Below are 17,238 nucleotides of genomic sequence, written 5' to 3' on the forward strand. Positions count from 1 at the left end.
GGGACCATGGTGAAATGCAGATTTCCTGGGGACCTGAGTATTCAATAGGGATGTTTATTGAATGTGTCCTTAGCAGCATCACAATCACACAGAGGACAAGCAGTTTCCAGGATGCCTGACACTCCTACTGACCATTCAGGCCCTGAAATCTTCATGTTATAAGGCCCCTGAGTGATCTGTGCATGTCCGGAAGCTCAGTTCATTTCCAACAATAGAGAACTTCTCGGGATTGTTGTGTTAAATTAATAATGCAGCCAATACTAACTGGAGAAATTAATAAACTAAATCAGGTAAATATGAACACCGCTAGTCAGCAGGCTAGATGGGACTCCCAACATAGCAGGTGTACATCCCTCTTTGTCATGATTTTCAACCTTCAGGCACTTCCAAAATTCAAAGCAGTACACTGAAACCTACCTAGCTTATTACATTTCCTCCAGGGAGCCCTCAGCAATACACACAAGGATAACCCAAATATATTCTCATGACTTCCCTGTGAGTTAGATTAGGATTCGGTCATCCAATGATCACTGAGCAGGGATTTCAACCTGGAGATGAAGCCATGGAAGAATGCCTCCCATGTGGGAGGCATTTAAATTGTTTAAAATATAACAGGATAGATTAGGAAGGTAATTGGCCATAGGACATTTACCTATCAGGGAACACAGTACTGACCTGATATACAGAAAAAAAAATTGAATGATTTTTTTTTCATGTTTACACTGTCAATGTTGAAGAACCTCCCCCCCAACCCCCCCTTCTAGAAAGTTATCGACTGCTCTGTACCGACTGGTGTTTCAACAGAACAGATCAGTGTTTGATTAAACCTATCCAAATAGCTTTCTTGACAGTGATAGGAGTAAGGCTGAAATAGCAGACAGGATGAAGATGGGATGTAGACACGTATTGACAAGAAAGAAAGAGCTAAGGAGTAAAAAGGACATTTTCATCGCCTCTGAAAACCATGATAAAAGCAAACTTGTCAACTTATTACAACAGCAATCAATGTTGCAGGCTTACTTGCTTTCATGTCATAATCTGCGCTGGAGGAGAAATTACACTGATTGCTTTGCCAATGTTTGAAAAATCTTTGTGGAGAGCAGGACAAGCCTCCACTATAAAGGAACACTTTTGCTTGGAACTTTAAAGTGCAGGAATTGGACATATTGACACAATTCAGATAGCACGATGAAGGGGGGAACCCTGGCATGGCAAACATTTTCCTTTTACAACCTGATCCTAACTCTAGGAATGGTCCCCCCATCCTCAAGTCTAGTATATTTGGGTCATAATTTAATGTACATCTGCACACTGTCAAGTTAGCTGGTCTCAAGCTCTATAGGGCCTTATTTTTATTTATGTGATTTTTTTGCCCACACTTTATCATAAGGGCTCAGGGTGGGCTAAAATGATAAAAAATATACAGTTATAAAACAAATATGGTTATAACCATCAAACAAGAAAAGTGCAAAAGTAATTTAAAATAGTTCCAAATGTATAAAACCTATACAAACAATTGCACCAGAAATAAAACACACAGGTGTAGGGTAAATTAGGGCCACTTTGTTAACTACAAGTTAAGAACTTAAGAACATACTCAAGAACTAATAAACCTCCAGTACTGTAGTGGCAAATTCAGAAGTGCAGGGTCCCTTCATGTGTGTCATAGCTGTGCCCTTCCCCTTTTTTTGCTGCAGGGTTGAGAATGCAATCCTTGTTAATTCCTTCTCCCACAATAGACATCCCTAGGAGCAAATCAGCATGAAAGAATGTTAGCTACTGAGAAGACTCTTCTCAGTGGCTGACTCACCTTCTTTCACTCTCATTAGCTCTGATCAGCAGGAAAGGTCAAGGAAGCAGTGGCTAACACACTCCCCTTTTGTGCTGATTGGTTCACAGGATGCTGGAGACACAGGGACCCTGCTGCGACTCTGCTCCCAAAGATGTAAAGGGTCTAAGACCCCCCTAAGACCCTAGATGACTACACCCCTGTAAACCTCTAACCTCTAAACTGCATAGGAGAAGTGAGACCATGTGCAGGAAATTCATAATCCTCTATTAGGCTGCTAAACCTGTCATGAGTCATGACTGGGCGAGTCTACTCTGCAGGGAGTCAAGCTGGCCATGCTTCCAGCTCTTTTCTCCTGCCACACCCCTTTAGTGAGGAGGGAGGTCTTCCATATTCATGCCCCCCCGAAGCCCATGACTCCAGGTGAATGACACAGATTAACCTCAAAAATGACCTGTACCCTGCCCCATGGATAGCCCTGTATGCAAGCCCTGTATGCAAGTCTCTGGGATTACTATTCCCCTGCAAAGTGTCTCAGGGTACTCACTGCTTGTACTCCCTTCTTCCCTTTCCCATACACACCTGACAAGTGGCCAAATTAAGCATGTGGCTTGCCTTTTTGGAGGATTTTAATGGTCTCTCCTTTTGGCGCGAGGAATTGCTTTTAGAGGCGGAGTTACAGGTACATTCTGATGCTGCTGGTGGCTTAGGCTTTGGGGTAATTTTTAGATCCCAATGGTGTGCTGAGAGGTGGCCTGCCTGGTGGCGTGCCTCGGGCATTACGTCTGATTTGACATTTTTAGAATTTTTTCCGATTGTGGTAGCTGTTCATATATGGCCGTTGGCATTTCAGAATTGCACCGTATGTTTTTGGTGTGACAATCAGGCCACAGTGTGTGTTATTAATGCTCAGACGTCTAAATCTCCTAGCGTTATGCGATTGGTGTGTTCCTTCGTCTTGCAATGTTTGCGTTTTAATGTCCTGTTCATTGCTCGACATGTTCCAGTTTTACAGAACTGTGTTGCTGATGCTCTTTCCCGCTTACAGATGGCGCGTTTTTGACAGCTTGCACCTGGAGCAGCCCAGCACCTGGTTCCGGTACCTGGTTTCCTGTGGCGCCTTGGCAATTAGCAGTTGGGGCTGCTATTGCTTCTGCCCTTGCTCCCAGTACTCAAAAAGCGTATCAGCGTTCTGTTGCGCAGTTTCAAGCTTTCCGTATCAGTGCTGTTCTGCCTTTAGTCTGGCCTGTTCCTGTATCCCATTTATTACAGTTTATGCTGCACTTGAAAGGGCAAAACAATTCTGTTTCTACTATCGCTGGACACCTCTCTGCGCTGGCCTTTATTTCCAAGGCACAGGGACTGCCGGATCATTCTGTAGATTTTAGGGTCAGAAAGGTCCTTGAGGGTTGGTCGCGTTCCACTCCCAGGCCCGCTGACCGGAGGAGGCCAATCACGCCCGATGTCCTCCTTCAGATCCTGGCATTATTTTGCTCTTTATGCTCATCCCAGTATGAGTCGCACCTTTTTGCCGCAGTAACTCTGACGATGTTCTATGGTGCTTTCCGCCCTAGTGAAGTATTAGTTCCTTCTAAGAGTGATGTGTCCTATCAGGCCTTATGCTCTGGCAATTGCACGTTAGGTGCTGATTTTGTTAGGCTTTCTTTAAGAGTCTCTAAGACTGATCAGAGAGGCCGTGGTGCCATTATTTCATTACGTAATTGCCAGGTTTCTGAATTATGCCCTGTGGCAGCGATGCGTCAATTCCTGTCTATAAGGCCGTTCGGCCAGCGTTATCTCTTCATACATGCGGATGGCTCTGCCCTGACTCAATTTCAATTTTGGGCTGTTGTTCGGCGGGCCTTGTTGGCCAGTGGTCGCGATCCAGGAGTCTATGGGCTGCATTCTTTTCGAATTGGGGCGGCCACGGCCACAGCCCTCGTGGGCATGAGCGTTAGCGATATACAGGCAATTGGTAGGTGGCATTCTTCTGCTTTCAAGTCGTATGTTAGGTATTGATTTCAAGTATTGTTCCTTTTGTTTTCTTCAGGTGTGTTGAGCCTTCCAGTTCCTGCACGGATCGTCCTATGTGGGCATTCTATCCTGTTTTGGGCGCACCGGAGGGCCTCTTCGATGGTTTCTGGCATGCAGCTGCAGCTTTCCGCTTGGGCTACAGTCAGCTGGGAGGCGCAGAGGGGCATGTTGTGGGACGTGTTTATGCCCTCTATTTGCCGAATTATGTCTTCGGCTAAGCGGCCTCATGTTCTGTTGATCCATTTAGGGGAAAATGATTTGGTGCGGCGGCCCAGTATGGACTTGCTGCTCAAGGTCACTCGTGACCTAAAGTGGCTCATTCGTTCTTACCCTGATCTCATATTAGTGTGGTCTGACATGCTTGAGAGAAGGGTATGGCGGGGTGCTATTCACCCCAATAGGATTGATAGGTCCAGGAAATGGGTCAACAGAAAGATCAGGGATTTGATTTTATCCCTGGGTGGGGCTTTTATTCCTCATGGGAGGATTAAGTTCAAATTTCCTCACCTGTTTCGAGAAGATGGAGTGCATCTTTCGGACCAGGGTTGTGATTTATTTTTGGAAGATCTTAGGTGGGGTCTTTGGGGTTTGTTTTCCTCTTTGGGTGGAGGGAACCAAGCTTCAGCTGATTCTCTCTTGTGGCATGGAATTCGGGCAGGTGAGGTATAGTGGGGTTAAACTGAGGCAGTTAAGGCATTTTGGTAAAGGGCACTCCTTAGGGAACCATCAGGGCTTAATGCCTGGTGGGGATCTGGGGAGTGTCCTCGTGGTGACTGGCTTGCGCATCATGGTGAACGCCTGTACGGCGGGGCCATGCTGCGGGGGTTGGAACCACACATCTGCCTCCAATAGCAAGGAGGGTGAATTTCTCCCTCATCCTTGACTATGGAGTTACAGTATTAGGAGAATTATTTACCTTTGGAAGGGGAGGGAGTATTCCTTCATAGATAGGTATAGCCTCACCTGCCCGAAGTAATTTAGATTGGAATAATTGGCTGAGCGTAATTGGATTTAGATTGTTATATTTAATAAATATAACATTATACCATATCTGTGTCACGAGTATTCTTCGGTGGGGTGGCAAACAGCAAATCCTCTCTCCAATGGGAAAAAAATCTACTGCACTTAAAATCAGTCACTTCCTTTTCTCTTTGTTGGATGAAGAATATTTCTGCGTTTGCCTTGCCAAAATGTTTTTTGGCTTTGGGACCATAACTTCTTTTTTGGGATGTTGAGAAAAAGCTGCCAACTTGATGGAAGAGAGAGGGGGGGAGAGAGAGAGAGAGAAAGAGAGAGAGAGAATTTTATGTATTTTTAAACTTTTCCCTCCCAGTTTTTTTAGTTTTATTTGTTGTATTTTTAATCTTTCAGACAACAATTTCCTCTGGGTGGATGTGGGAGCAGCATATTAAATCTTTAAAATAAAACACATTTCTTTATTACTCTAACTAAAACAGCAGTGGTTATTGGTCTGTTATGACAGCATTATACCATTAAAATATTACTTTTGTTTGCTCTGAAGAATAGAATGCATTTCACATAAATAATATAGTAAATAATTTCCAAGTGCCTTTCTGTTGTAGTGACCTTTCAAGGCACTCCATTTCATATTGGGCAGAGTTTAGCCTTGTCCACTTTGACTAAAGACTTTGGGCCAATGGGATCCCTTTATGCCTCATCCCTTCCAGCAGCATCAATAATTCAGGGATTGCAGTTTTGTTCTAGAAAGGAGAACCAGCTAAATTATGTGCCTTGGTTATGGTCTGTGATGGGAATTCAGTGAGGCAAAGGGAAGAGAATCAGAATGGAAAGTCAATTTCACTGGTATGGAACGGAAGCACAGCCATGCCTTCCCAAAGCACTAGATACAGATGGGGAGATGCTTCCAACATTCTCAACCAAATTTCTCTCAGGACTGTGGACTTCTGAAGTCCCTGATCTTGTTTCTGAAATGGAACAACAATTCTGGATGTGGAGGCAGAGATGGGCAGAGTGAATTCTGAATGGGCTGAAAAAGAAACATCTTGGGGTGAAGAGTCTTTCCAGGGTCTGATGGGTAGGGCTCAGAAGGTTCCTCTTTCTCTCTCACTTCCCTGTCATTTTCTGAAAACATTGGCTTGTATCCAATGCAGCATTAAGCAACCATCCTGTCAGTGCAAGAATTTATGTTTGTGCAACAGGACTTTCCTCCCTTCTCCCCCTGTGCCCTGTGTCCTCTCCCAAAACTGCTCCAGAGAGTTGGGGGAATCCTAAGAACAGATTTAAGGGGCACACAGGGAGAGATCAGAGAGGAAATCCCATTACACAAACATAAATCCTTGTGCTGATGGGATGGTTACTACCAGCACTACATGGGATACAAGCCATTATCCCTCTATGGAAATGGAGACAATTTTTCTGCTGCTTTCTTTGGGGAGATGAGGGGTTTTTTTGCCCCCCAAAAGAACTGGGATTGGGATTTTGCTTACTTTACTGGCTATTTTTAAGAAGTGCAGCTGGCAGAAAGCTGTAGCAGAAGAGCTTGTGCCACATTTGCTGGCCACAGTTATTCATGTACTTATTTATTTTTACATTTATATCCCACCCTTCTTCCCATAGGCAGCCCACAGTAGCAAAGAACAGTGATAAAACACTAAAAACATTCTCTCTCTCTCTCTCTCTCTCTCTCTCTCTCTCTCTCTCTCTCTCTCTCTCTCTCTCTCTCTCATAAGAACATAAGAAGAGCCTGCTGGATCAGGCCAGTGGCCCATCTAGTCCAGCATCCTGTTCTCACAGTGGCCAACCAGGTGCCTGGGGGAAGCCTGCAAGCAGGACCCGAGTGCAAGAACACTCTCCCCTCCTGAGGCTTCCAGCAGCTGGTTTTCAGAAGCATGCTGCCTCTGACTAGGGTGGCAGAGCACAGCCATCACGGCTAGTAGCCACTGATAGCCCTGTTCTCCATGAATTTGTCTAATCTTCTTTTAAAGCCATCCAAGCTGGTGGCCGTTACTGCATCTTGTGGGAGCAAATTCCATAGTTTAACTATGTGCTGCGTAAAGAAGTACTTCCTTTTGTCTGTCCTGAATCTTCCAACATCCAGCTTCATTGAATGTCCACGAGTTCTAGTATTATGAGAGAGGGAGAAAAACTTTTCTCTATCCACTTTCTCAATGCCATGCATAATTTTATACACTTCTATCATGTCTCCTCTGACCCGCCTTTTCTCTAAACTAAAAAGCCCCAAAGCTCAGTTATCTGGGCTCAGGAACCACCTTTCCACAGCACCTCCATCTTGCTAGGATTCAGTTTCTTGGCCCTCATCCAGTCTACCAGACTCCAGGCAGTGGTCCAGGATGAGCACAACCTCTCCTGATTAAGATGATACTGAGAAAGCTATTGCACTAAGACCTGGGTGATCAGGGTTTGAATCCCCACACAGCCATGAAGCTCACTGGGGGATCTTGGGCCAGTCACTGCCTCTCAGCCTCAGAGGAAGGCAATGGTAAACCACCTCTGAATACCACTTACCATAAAAACCCGATTCATAGGGTCGCCCATAAGTTGGAATCGACTTGAAGGCAGTCCATTTCCATTTTTCATCATCAACATATTGTTGACACCTTGCCACAGATCTCCTGATGACTGCTTCCAACAGGATAGATACTAGTGTTGGGAACAAGATGGTAACTGTGGCTCCCCACAGCACAACTGCCAGGGAGCCAAAAGACAATCACCCAATACTGTTCACTGAAACCGACCTTGTAGATAGGATTGGAACCACTGTAAAACAGTGTCTCCAAAAAGTATCTCACCAAGTCGGCTCAGAAGGATACCATGGTCAATGATATCAAAAGCTGCCGAGAGATAAGATAAGAATACAGGGTCACACTCCCCTTGTCCTTCTGATAAAGGTCAGTGTGACCAAGGCTGATTCAGTCCCATAACGAGGCCTGGCCCCAGACTGATATGAGTTAAGATAATCTGTTTCATCCAAGAGTGCTTGCAATAGTTGTGCCACCTCCTGGCATGTCTTGAAAGCAATGTGATGTGATGCATTGTGGCAGTTCTCCTAAGAAATTCCATGAAGTATGGCTAGCGGAAAGCTGCAGAGAGCACTTTGTGCTGCTGTGAGCAGTTTGGGGATTTATTTTTCTTAGGGGGAAAGAGGAACAAACCTGACCCAACTTGGAAGATTAAGTAAGGCAGGAGTGGAAGACCTTTCTCAGCCTCAGAGCCACATTCTCTTCTGGGCAGCCTTACAGGGGTCACTTGCCAGTGGTGGACAGCACCAGAAGCAAAAACAGATGAAACTATTAATGTAAATATTACCTTTGTGCAGTAAGCTAGTTTCTACACATACACAGAGCTTGGAAAAGTTACTTTTTTGAAATACAACTCCCACCAGCCCAATACAGTGGCCATGCTGGCTGGGGCTGATGGGAGTTGTAGTTCAAAAAAGTAACTTTTCCAAGCTCTGCTCACACACCTCTCTCTAACAGTCATCTAGGCATGCGAAAGACATAAGAATTCAAAGACACATTCCAGCCAGGCAAAAACACTCAAGGAGGCTGCTAATGCAGGACAAAAGAGTCTGCTGCCTTGCTGGTGCACCCATTTGCTTCCACATATACAGTTATATATTCTATGTGTATAGTTGTAAATCAAGCAAATATTATGAAAAGAGTGCCCTTTCATAAAAAAGGGGGGGAAACCAAGCCCAGCGTACTGCCACTGGGACATCTCACTGCTTAGGGAACTGGAGTAAAAGAGCAAGAGTATCAACTGAGACAACAAATGTAAACACAGGTGGGGAGTGAGAGAGCACTTCCTGCCTCCCTTCTCCTCCTCCTCCTCCTCCTCCCCTTCCTGACACAGCAGATGCTGTGGCTATTCTCAGCCACTGCAGAGGCATCTGTTTAAAATAAGAATAGCCCATTGGGCTCTCTTGGAAATCATAATTTACTCTAATTATCCTAGCGAGGACTTCAGTTTACACTCAGTTGGCCTTTACTAGTTTACTAGGAATCAAATGTTGTAATGGAAATTGAAAAGAAAGGGGAGGGATACCATTCATGGCTTGAGTTTGGAGGATCTCAGCCCAGTTCCTGTTGGAAAAACATGGTTGGTAAATAAACCACTAGCACTAATTGGTCCCTTTGCTGTTCTTCTTGTCATATGAGCCAAGGACCAAATGGGAGTTTGGAGACTTCTACCCTGTATTTAATATTAGAGCAGTTTGCAGCAAAGATGCCAGTGTTTGGTCAACTTTGGCAGCTCTTAGGCTGAGGGTGGACAACTTGTTCAAGACTCTGAGATGGGGGGCAGGGGGGTGTTGGAACTATCTAATATCTCAGTGAGCCAGTGCTTCATTTCCAGGGGAAAGAGAGGTATTAGGGCTCATGTGTGTCTAGAAACAAGACCGACTGATCTGCAAGCCTTTACTCTAAACCATTCTTTTTGAAACTTGGATCTCCAGATGTTGTTGGACTCCAGATATCCTCATCTGCAGTGAGCATGGCCAAAGTCTATATATTCCAGTATCAGAGGAAGTCTGAATACCATCTGCTGGGAAACATGAGCAGGAGGGAACTATTGCAGGAATCGCATTGGCAGCTTGGAATAGAATATCGGACTAGATGGGCCTTTGGTTTGATCAAGCAGATCAAACTTATGTCCTTAATCTGTGGTTGTTCTGGTGTTGTTGGAACTTCCATCATACCTAACCATTGACCATGCTGGCTGGTGCTCATGGGAGGTGGAGTCCAACAACATTTGGAGGCCTCCAGGTTCTCTACCCTTCCCTTGCAGTCATTCTCCTGCTGCCCTCTCTTCACTGAAACCCCAGTTCTACATAATTATTACATATATCAACAAAAGTCCCTACTGTATGCCCAACCATTCACATAAAACGGTGGGGATTCTGATCAGTGCTGTTCTCAGAAACACTAAATGCACATTATTTGCAATGCTTTGTGACCCTAAAGGGACCTCTTCATACAACAAAATTACACTGTAACTGTGAATACAGAATGCAAAAGGGAAAACTTTATTGCCTATTCTCAAACCCTAATAAAGTGAAGGGGAAAAATCCACTAATAAACAGAACAGAACATATGCCTTAGACATTTGGTATGGGGAAGATGGACTGCATCTGAAGGTTCTTTCAGAGAGACAGATTAAGTTTAGGATGCTGCTGAATTGCAAGGAGAAAGGGCCATGGGAAGTGGAGTAAGGTAACACTACCTTATTTTCTTTTGGTTCCATGCTTTTAGATAATCTACCGCTTCACAATCTTCTTCCAGAAGATTTATCAGGGGTTTGCAATATGGCCAAAGGAAGAACACACATGTGGGAGGGTGGGGTGGGGGCAGGGAGAGAGCATTTTTAAATTGCAATCTATTTGTAGTGTATTTCTATGGCAGGGGTTGTTTAATATCTACTCAAGAGGAGATTGTAAGCTTCAAGACATGAGATGCTGAGCCTTTTACATCCTTTGAGGCCAAGTTACTTCCAGGTCATGCATGGTTGCAAGTGAGGAGTTTGAAGAGGTGAAATGGACAAAGGAGTTACCTACCATGTAACCACTCCTTCCTCTCACCCATTCTGAAATGACAGGGCTTTTTTATTATTATTTTGGTGCTTTTCCCCAAAATTTTGAATCAGCATTATTATCAGCTGTGCACATTGGAGTATTTTATAGAAGTGAACAGTGAGTGAATGGAGTAACGTTCTGGGTGTATGAAAATCGTTGAGTGATTGTGTATGCGGGGATTGGGTGTTTAGTTTTATGTAGTGTGAATGTATAGGTGAATTATTTAATTGATTATATTATGTGGGTTTTTTAATAATATTTATGCATTTATATGATATATTGTAATTACAGTATGTTGAATTTTGATGTATCTCAATATATTTTGTATGTGATTTATGTGTGCATTTTGTGGTTCTTTGCTGTTTACTCATGTACATTGCTTAGGGATTAATGGTTACTTAAAATGTGGGACATCATCATCAACAATAGTAGTAACAGTATTGCTTAGTCTTGAATGTGGAAATTATATTGAGATTTGTAAACCACTTAGAGATTTCTGTTGAAATATGAGGCTGTATATAAAATGCATACATACGTAAAGGGTCTCTCAATATTCTCCACTCTATTTGTGAGCAAAGATATTTGCGGAGGAGGTTATTACTAAATTTGTTTCCAGGGGGAGGAGAAATTATCCAACAATTTATAGGACTGGAGTTCTTCACCATTAGAGATGGCACCAGCACAGCTTCTTCTTTTTCTTAGAGGAAAAAAAAATGATAGCAAAAGTAGCAACTCTGTTGTCTGCAGCCTGGCCACCATTTTGTCTCTTTCGCAATGTCCTGGACCTAACACTTTTCTGGGGCATTGTGTGGGGAGGGGAATGTCAGTTTCCACTTACACACATAATATACACAGAGTGGAGAATATTCCTGAAAAGCAGCCACATTTTTTTTTGGGGGGGGGGAAGATAAATCTCAGAAACTTAATCAGAAAAAAAATGTCTAGTGAGAAATTCTGGCTCAGCTGTATGCTAAATGGACACAATAAATGCATGTCCAGGATAGTTTTAATTGTGCTTTTAAAGGATGCAAGTATCTGAACTGGATGTGTATGTATGTGGGGGATGAATGACCAACAGCAAACATACCCTACACCTTACCCATCCTGACAAAAACAGGAAAACCAAACCAACCAAACAAAAAATAATCCTCTTCAGCTGTGTCAATTTTTAAACTTTTTTTTTTTACCATTTGTTGCATGGATGGGGACAATACAAAACCCTCTTGAAAGGGCATGAGCGGGGGAGATAAGAAATTTCTCTGAAATTGTCAGGAGGCTGTTGCCACTTATCTTACTTTTGAGATGTTGTTGGACTCCAACTCCTATCAACCCTAACCAGCATGGACAGTGGTCACGGATTATGAGTGTTGGTCCAAGACATCAGGAAGACCATAGGTTCCCCATCCTTGGTAGGTAGGTATGCATGTGTATAAAGCAGTGCTGTGCAAGCCCACTCCTGATCCAATGTGGGGCCTCCAGATTGGTCATCTAGATCCAGACCTGATTTTGCACAAATCAATCTGGACCTGATCTGGGTTTGGATCTTGATCTGGAAATCTGAATCTTGTAATCACTTTCACTTGCAGTGGGAAAGCAATATGGCCATAACTTTGTTGCTTTTCAAGTAGGTGCATGAAATTTGGTGATATGATATCCTCTCACAAGGGTATTATTCTGCCAGATTTCAGACAAGTAGATCCAGGTGTGTGTGTGTGTGTGTGTGTGTGTGGTTGCCACCTTTAACGTCTGCTTTTTAAAAGAAAAAGAAAAAAGACTGTGTAGTCAGTTGGATGTTCAGTCCTGCCAATTCTCATGTTTCTGTTTGTCCTGTTCTGCTTCATTTCAGTGTAGTCTTCCAACTCTTGCTGCTGTTACAGCACTGTCATATGGGGTCTGTGGGTGCCTGCCTGACAAAGGTGCTTTTCTCCCTTGTCTGCCTGCCTGTCTGTGAAGTAGCAGAGCTGGGTGGCTGCCCACATTTGATACATTTGTCCCACCAGACTTACCGGTACACACAAGACAAAAAAGTAAATATAGACACAGAAAACAGCACACAGCTGTCTATCCCTCACCCAAGCACATCCTTCCTCCTAAGCACTGTGATTGGAGAGTGTTGGGTCAGATGACATTCCAGCACTGGACTGGAAGTTAGAGCTTTCAATAGGCAAAGCCCAGCTCCTCTCCTCCCCACCCTGGTGCTCCCCTTATATGGCGTTGTTATGGGGGTATTTATAACTTGGGGGCTTTCCATTCTATGATTTATTTCATTGAACCAAAGTTTGAGCATCTAAGCTGCAATAAAACCTGGTATGTCTGCCCTTTCTGTTAACTCTGTTAAGACTTTCCTCTTCTCCCAGGCATTTTAACATGTGTTTTTCAATTGATTTTTTAAAAAGTGTTTTTAAATTTGTATATTTGTATATTTGTTTTTAATATTTTTAATTGTTGTAAACTGCCCAGAGAGCTTCGGCTATGGGGCGGTATACAAATGTGATAAATAATAATAATAATAACTCTTGAGCTGTTTGTAACTTTCCAGCTATGCTTAGCTTTCAGGAATCAAAAACAGACATCTCACAATCATAAACCAAAAAGTCCTGAGATTCAATATCATCGGAGGAAAGGCACTTCTAACAAACAACGAGGCCAGCTGGACAGAGGTTGTGAGATCTTTTGACCTCACAAATGATGCCCCGCTCGCCGCGCAGCTGACGAGTGGGGCAAGGTTGCAGATGGGGGCGAAGCTGCCGCCTCCATCTTTGTTTGGGGCAATGTCGCGCGTCGCACCTATTGTGTGCGTGCGACGTGCAGTGTGGAGGGGTGGGGCTTTGGGGCTTATTTAAGTCCAGCCGCCCCTCCTACCTTCCTCTTTGCCAGCGTGACGCCCACCCCGCCCTCCCTCTTTTATGGTGTGCCTAGGGGTTGCTTCGGGGCCGAGTAGGAATTTTTATCCTGCCCACCCTCGTTGGCGGGCAGGTTTTTTGCCTGCTCCACACCATGGGAGTGGGACGGAATTGGGTTAGGGGGCGTTGTGTTTAATAGGTGGTTTTGGCTTATTTGGCTAACTTGAATGTATTAGACAGGTTAATGCCCTACCGGGCTATGCATCTTGCACTGGTGCGGGAAGGTGCGGGAAGGGAAATAGGTAAGGACAGCTAGGTGGCCCCCTTAGGCACCTTTGGAGGTGATTGGCGGTTCCGGAGGCCTGTCTGTCAGGGCTTTACGGCTCGAGGGCAGGATATGGGCTGCTTCTGGGGCCAACTTATCCTCATCTACCCAGGGGTTATACGGCTCCGGGTGGGGATGACGTGGGAAGGCCCCCCTACTCACCTACAAGGTGTGGCCGGGGTAAAGGGTAAGCAGATGGGCTTGCCCTTGCCCCAGCAGGGGCTGGTCACCCAGAGCTGTGTGGCAAGCTACTTGCTTATAGACAGTTCCCGCACCTAGGTTTCCCTCTGCAGGTCACTTTAAATTGGGTTTGGTTTGCTGTAATTTAGTAAAGTGGCCCTTGTTCAACCCAAGCTGATGTCTCTGTGTCTTATTTCGCCCCTCGACTGCAACAAGGATTTGCAGGATTTTTTTTTCCTGGAGACAAGAGGAAACACATCTGGCAGAGCCAAGCCCTGACCCACAACTCCAAAGTTTTCCATTGTTCTTCAGCTCTCATGTCAGCATCCCCTCCTTGAATTTTACGTGTTCCTCGGTGTAATCCAAAATTACATTTAAGAGATCAGGGTTTTATGAGTTCAGGCAGCACCTTCTCATGGCTCCCACGACTTCCTGAATTCTTCACATTGCATGCTAGGAACAGCATGATGCAGGATGATTGGACAAAGGAAGGGTGAGTTCTCTATCTGTCTGCAGGTTATATGAAGGAAAGAGCTTTGGTTCTTGGGCTAGATACAGAAATCTTATTCCTGACTTGGAGTTCTGATATTTTTTAGGGAAGGTGTATCCCTTTTCTTTCTTTCTTTCTTTCTTTCTTTCTTTCTTTCTTTCTTTCTTTCTTTCTTTCTTTCTTTCTTTCTTTCTTTCTTTCTTTCTTTCTTTCTTTCTTTCTTTCTTTCTTTCTTTCTTTCTTTCTTTCTTTCTTTCTTTCTCTTGGGTGTGAGTTTTTTATGAACTTGAAAATGTTTAGCATAGGGTTCTTTCTTAATCTGTTTTAGATCTATGGGATCAATGTATGATGTAATCACTGTAATCTCAATTGTAATTGCACTCATATGCTTTTCTGTTTTTGCTTCTGTTTCCTCTTTCAATAAACCAACCTTTATTTTACCTTTTGTGTGTTTCTTGGGCATGGTAGGGATGAGTATACACATGTAAAGGCAATGTGTTGGTTAGTTCCAGCTGAAGATTCCACTCCCGTGGTGTTTTTTGAGTGTCTGGTGGGTGGTTATACATTCAGGGATTCACACGTACATGTGTAACAGTGTCTGAATTAACAACTGCAGCACTTTGCGGACAGTCTGTCTTTTTCAGAGACTATTTTGAGTTCAGGATCAGCACAAATAACTACAGATAGATTCAGGCTGATGCAACTCTCTCTGCAGTGATTTTTAGGTGCCGCAACCTGATTTGGACCTGGAACAAATCAGCAGAAACCATCCTGATTTGGTTTGTGATTCAACTGGATCAGTTGCACAGACGTTGTATAAAGTTGATATTCCTTCTTTCCCCAAAAACAAATACAAGCAAAAATGGATCTCTCTCTCTCTCTCTCTTCCACATTAACATTGAATAGGTTTTAAAAAGAGAGACCGAAGGAAGGGCTGCCGGCTGATACACTCCCAGAGTGAAGGTGACAGCTGAACCAAGAAAAAACCCACTGGAAACAGCCTTACTCTCTCCCCTCATGTTATTGGGCCCCTTTTTGCTGTTTCTCCCTCTCCTGAGCCTAGTTCCCATGAAAGGGATTTCCTGCCCCCTACAATAAGTAACTGAATTCCATTTCTTGTGCAAGAGGAATAGAAGGAGAGAGAAATCTGAGTTTGGCTCAGCTAAAGATTTAGCATTTTGCCTACCAGTTTGCCATGAGCCAGCAAAACACAATTTATTCAGTCATAAGGAGCAATATGGCATTTCCCCACAGGAACATAGCATTTTTTACTACTAGACAAAAATAAAACACAGCAGCTTTTGTGGTGTTGCACGCGGTGTTGTTGAATTCCTCAGCATCTGAAATTTGTTCTGAATATGATAAATCCATTCTGGATGGAACTCACCCCCAAAGGGAATGTTTTAACTTACTAGAACCCTTTGAAGGCTTTCAGGATGTGAAAAGTTTCATTATTATTGGGAATGCCTAAGGATGCTATCACGATATGGAGGTAACCCTATGCACACATGCTGTACAGGCTCGATTGCAAAATCCGTTCTCAGTGGCTTTAGCAGTATCTAGTGGGTTGAAGGTATAGACATGATACAAATCAGGAATTTCTTGATTTGTAGCTCAGTCTCTTACTCACTATGTTTGATCCCAGAACACACGTTTGTCTGCCAAAATTCTGGCACCCATCCCTGATTTTGCAATCCATGCCTGACTTTGAGCAGACAAGAATAACTTTATGCTAGGTTTAAGCATTGTGCCTAAGAGAAGGAGTTACAAATCAGAAAGTTCCTGAGTTGCATTTTACCCATTCCCATCAGCCCATTGGCTTGAATGGGCTGTTTCCACATAAAAACCCCAGCGGGTCCAATGTGATGTGTACAGAGAGGTGTGTGAGGGCAATGATTTTAAGGAAGCCACAACACATGCCCAGCTGCTGGCTAATCATGGCATCTTGAGGCTTCAGAGGGAGATCCCAGTGGGGAGTATATGGAGGAGGGTCATGTCAAGACACGGATGTGAGGATAGCAAGAAAATAGGTATAGAGAGGGGAAGAAGGGAACAAAGGAAGGAGGTTGCCTTACCTCAATGAGGTCTTAAGAACTGGAAGGGACTAGAGAAAGGTAAGAAAGAAGGAAGGTTCTGGCGCTGTTAACTCCAATGATGAGCCAAGGGAAGAGAAGGGGGAAGGATAAAACATAGGGAAATGGTATATTTCACACTGCACTTTATTCCGTTATGCTGACAATTTATTACCTAGTAATTTGTGCATTATATTTGACCTTTCACACTGCATAAAAGCTAGTTCCAGAAATCTAGTGGAATGTAGTGGAAGTTTAGAGCTAATTTTCATGCTAAATAATACCAGAAATAATCTGTTTGCAAGCCTGGGAAACCAGAAGATCATGGGAGCTTTGTGCTAACTGCAGCCACTCATGTGATAGGTATCCTGGCATGCAACTCATTCCTGCCATTTAGGTACATGCCAATTTTTTTTTTTGCCTGATGAAAATTGTACCAATATTCCAGCATAGGCGCATGTAGCAGCATTCCCTTCCTCCTTTTCCCACACACACCCCTGTGTCCAGACACTATCTCAAGCAGTGAATTATGGGGGAACTACAGTGTCCATGTGTATAATGGGTGAGGGCCAAACAAGGTACTGTTGTTGCAGCAGTGTGAAGCCAACTGCACGAAATGCCAGTATATCAGCCAAAAATGCCACGATTCCTTAACACAACTGGTACTGTACTAGGAAAGGAATTTTAGACATCAGGACAGAAGCATTACCATTTTGATCCATTAAATGAACAAAATAAGCCCTATGTCTGAATGCATCCACAAAAAGAGATCCTGTAAAGAGATAGATTACCAAATTCTCTGAGCAAGGGCCCCACCAGAATGTCTCTGAAGATAAGAGACCACTTGGAGTTCTGACCATCCTTGAGACCTTAGGCCTGTAACCTTGACAATGGCCAATAGACAAGATGTTTTCTCTCAACATCAGTCCCCCAT

The 17,238-nt window shown here is 43.8% G+C and overlaps 1 long non-coding RNA gene across 2 annotated transcripts in view; it reads right to left on the reverse strand.

The window, feature by feature from the left end:
* LOC133368461 (uncharacterized) overlaps nt 1–17,238 on the reverse strand; it is a 48,137-nt gene that overhangs the window by 15,286 nt on the left and 15,613 nt on the right. Inside the window, exon 3 of one of the 2 annotated variants that reach the window (XR_009758647.1) lies at nt 4,870–5,072. The exons of the other annotated variant lie outside the window; for it this stretch is intronic. This is a non-coding gene — a long non-coding RNA (uncharacterized LOC133368461). The remainder of the gene's footprint in view (nt 1–4,869; nt 5,073–17,238) is intronic. 2 annotated transcript variants of the gene reach the window in all.

This window comes from Rhineura floridana, chromosome 12 (genome assembly GCF_030035675.1).
Source record: "Rhineura floridana isolate rRhiFlo1 chromosome 12, rRhiFlo1.hap2, whole genome shotgun sequence".
Taxonomy (NCBI): domain Eukaryota; kingdom Metazoa; phylum Chordata; class Lepidosauria; order Squamata; family Rhineuridae; genus Rhineura; species Rhineura floridana.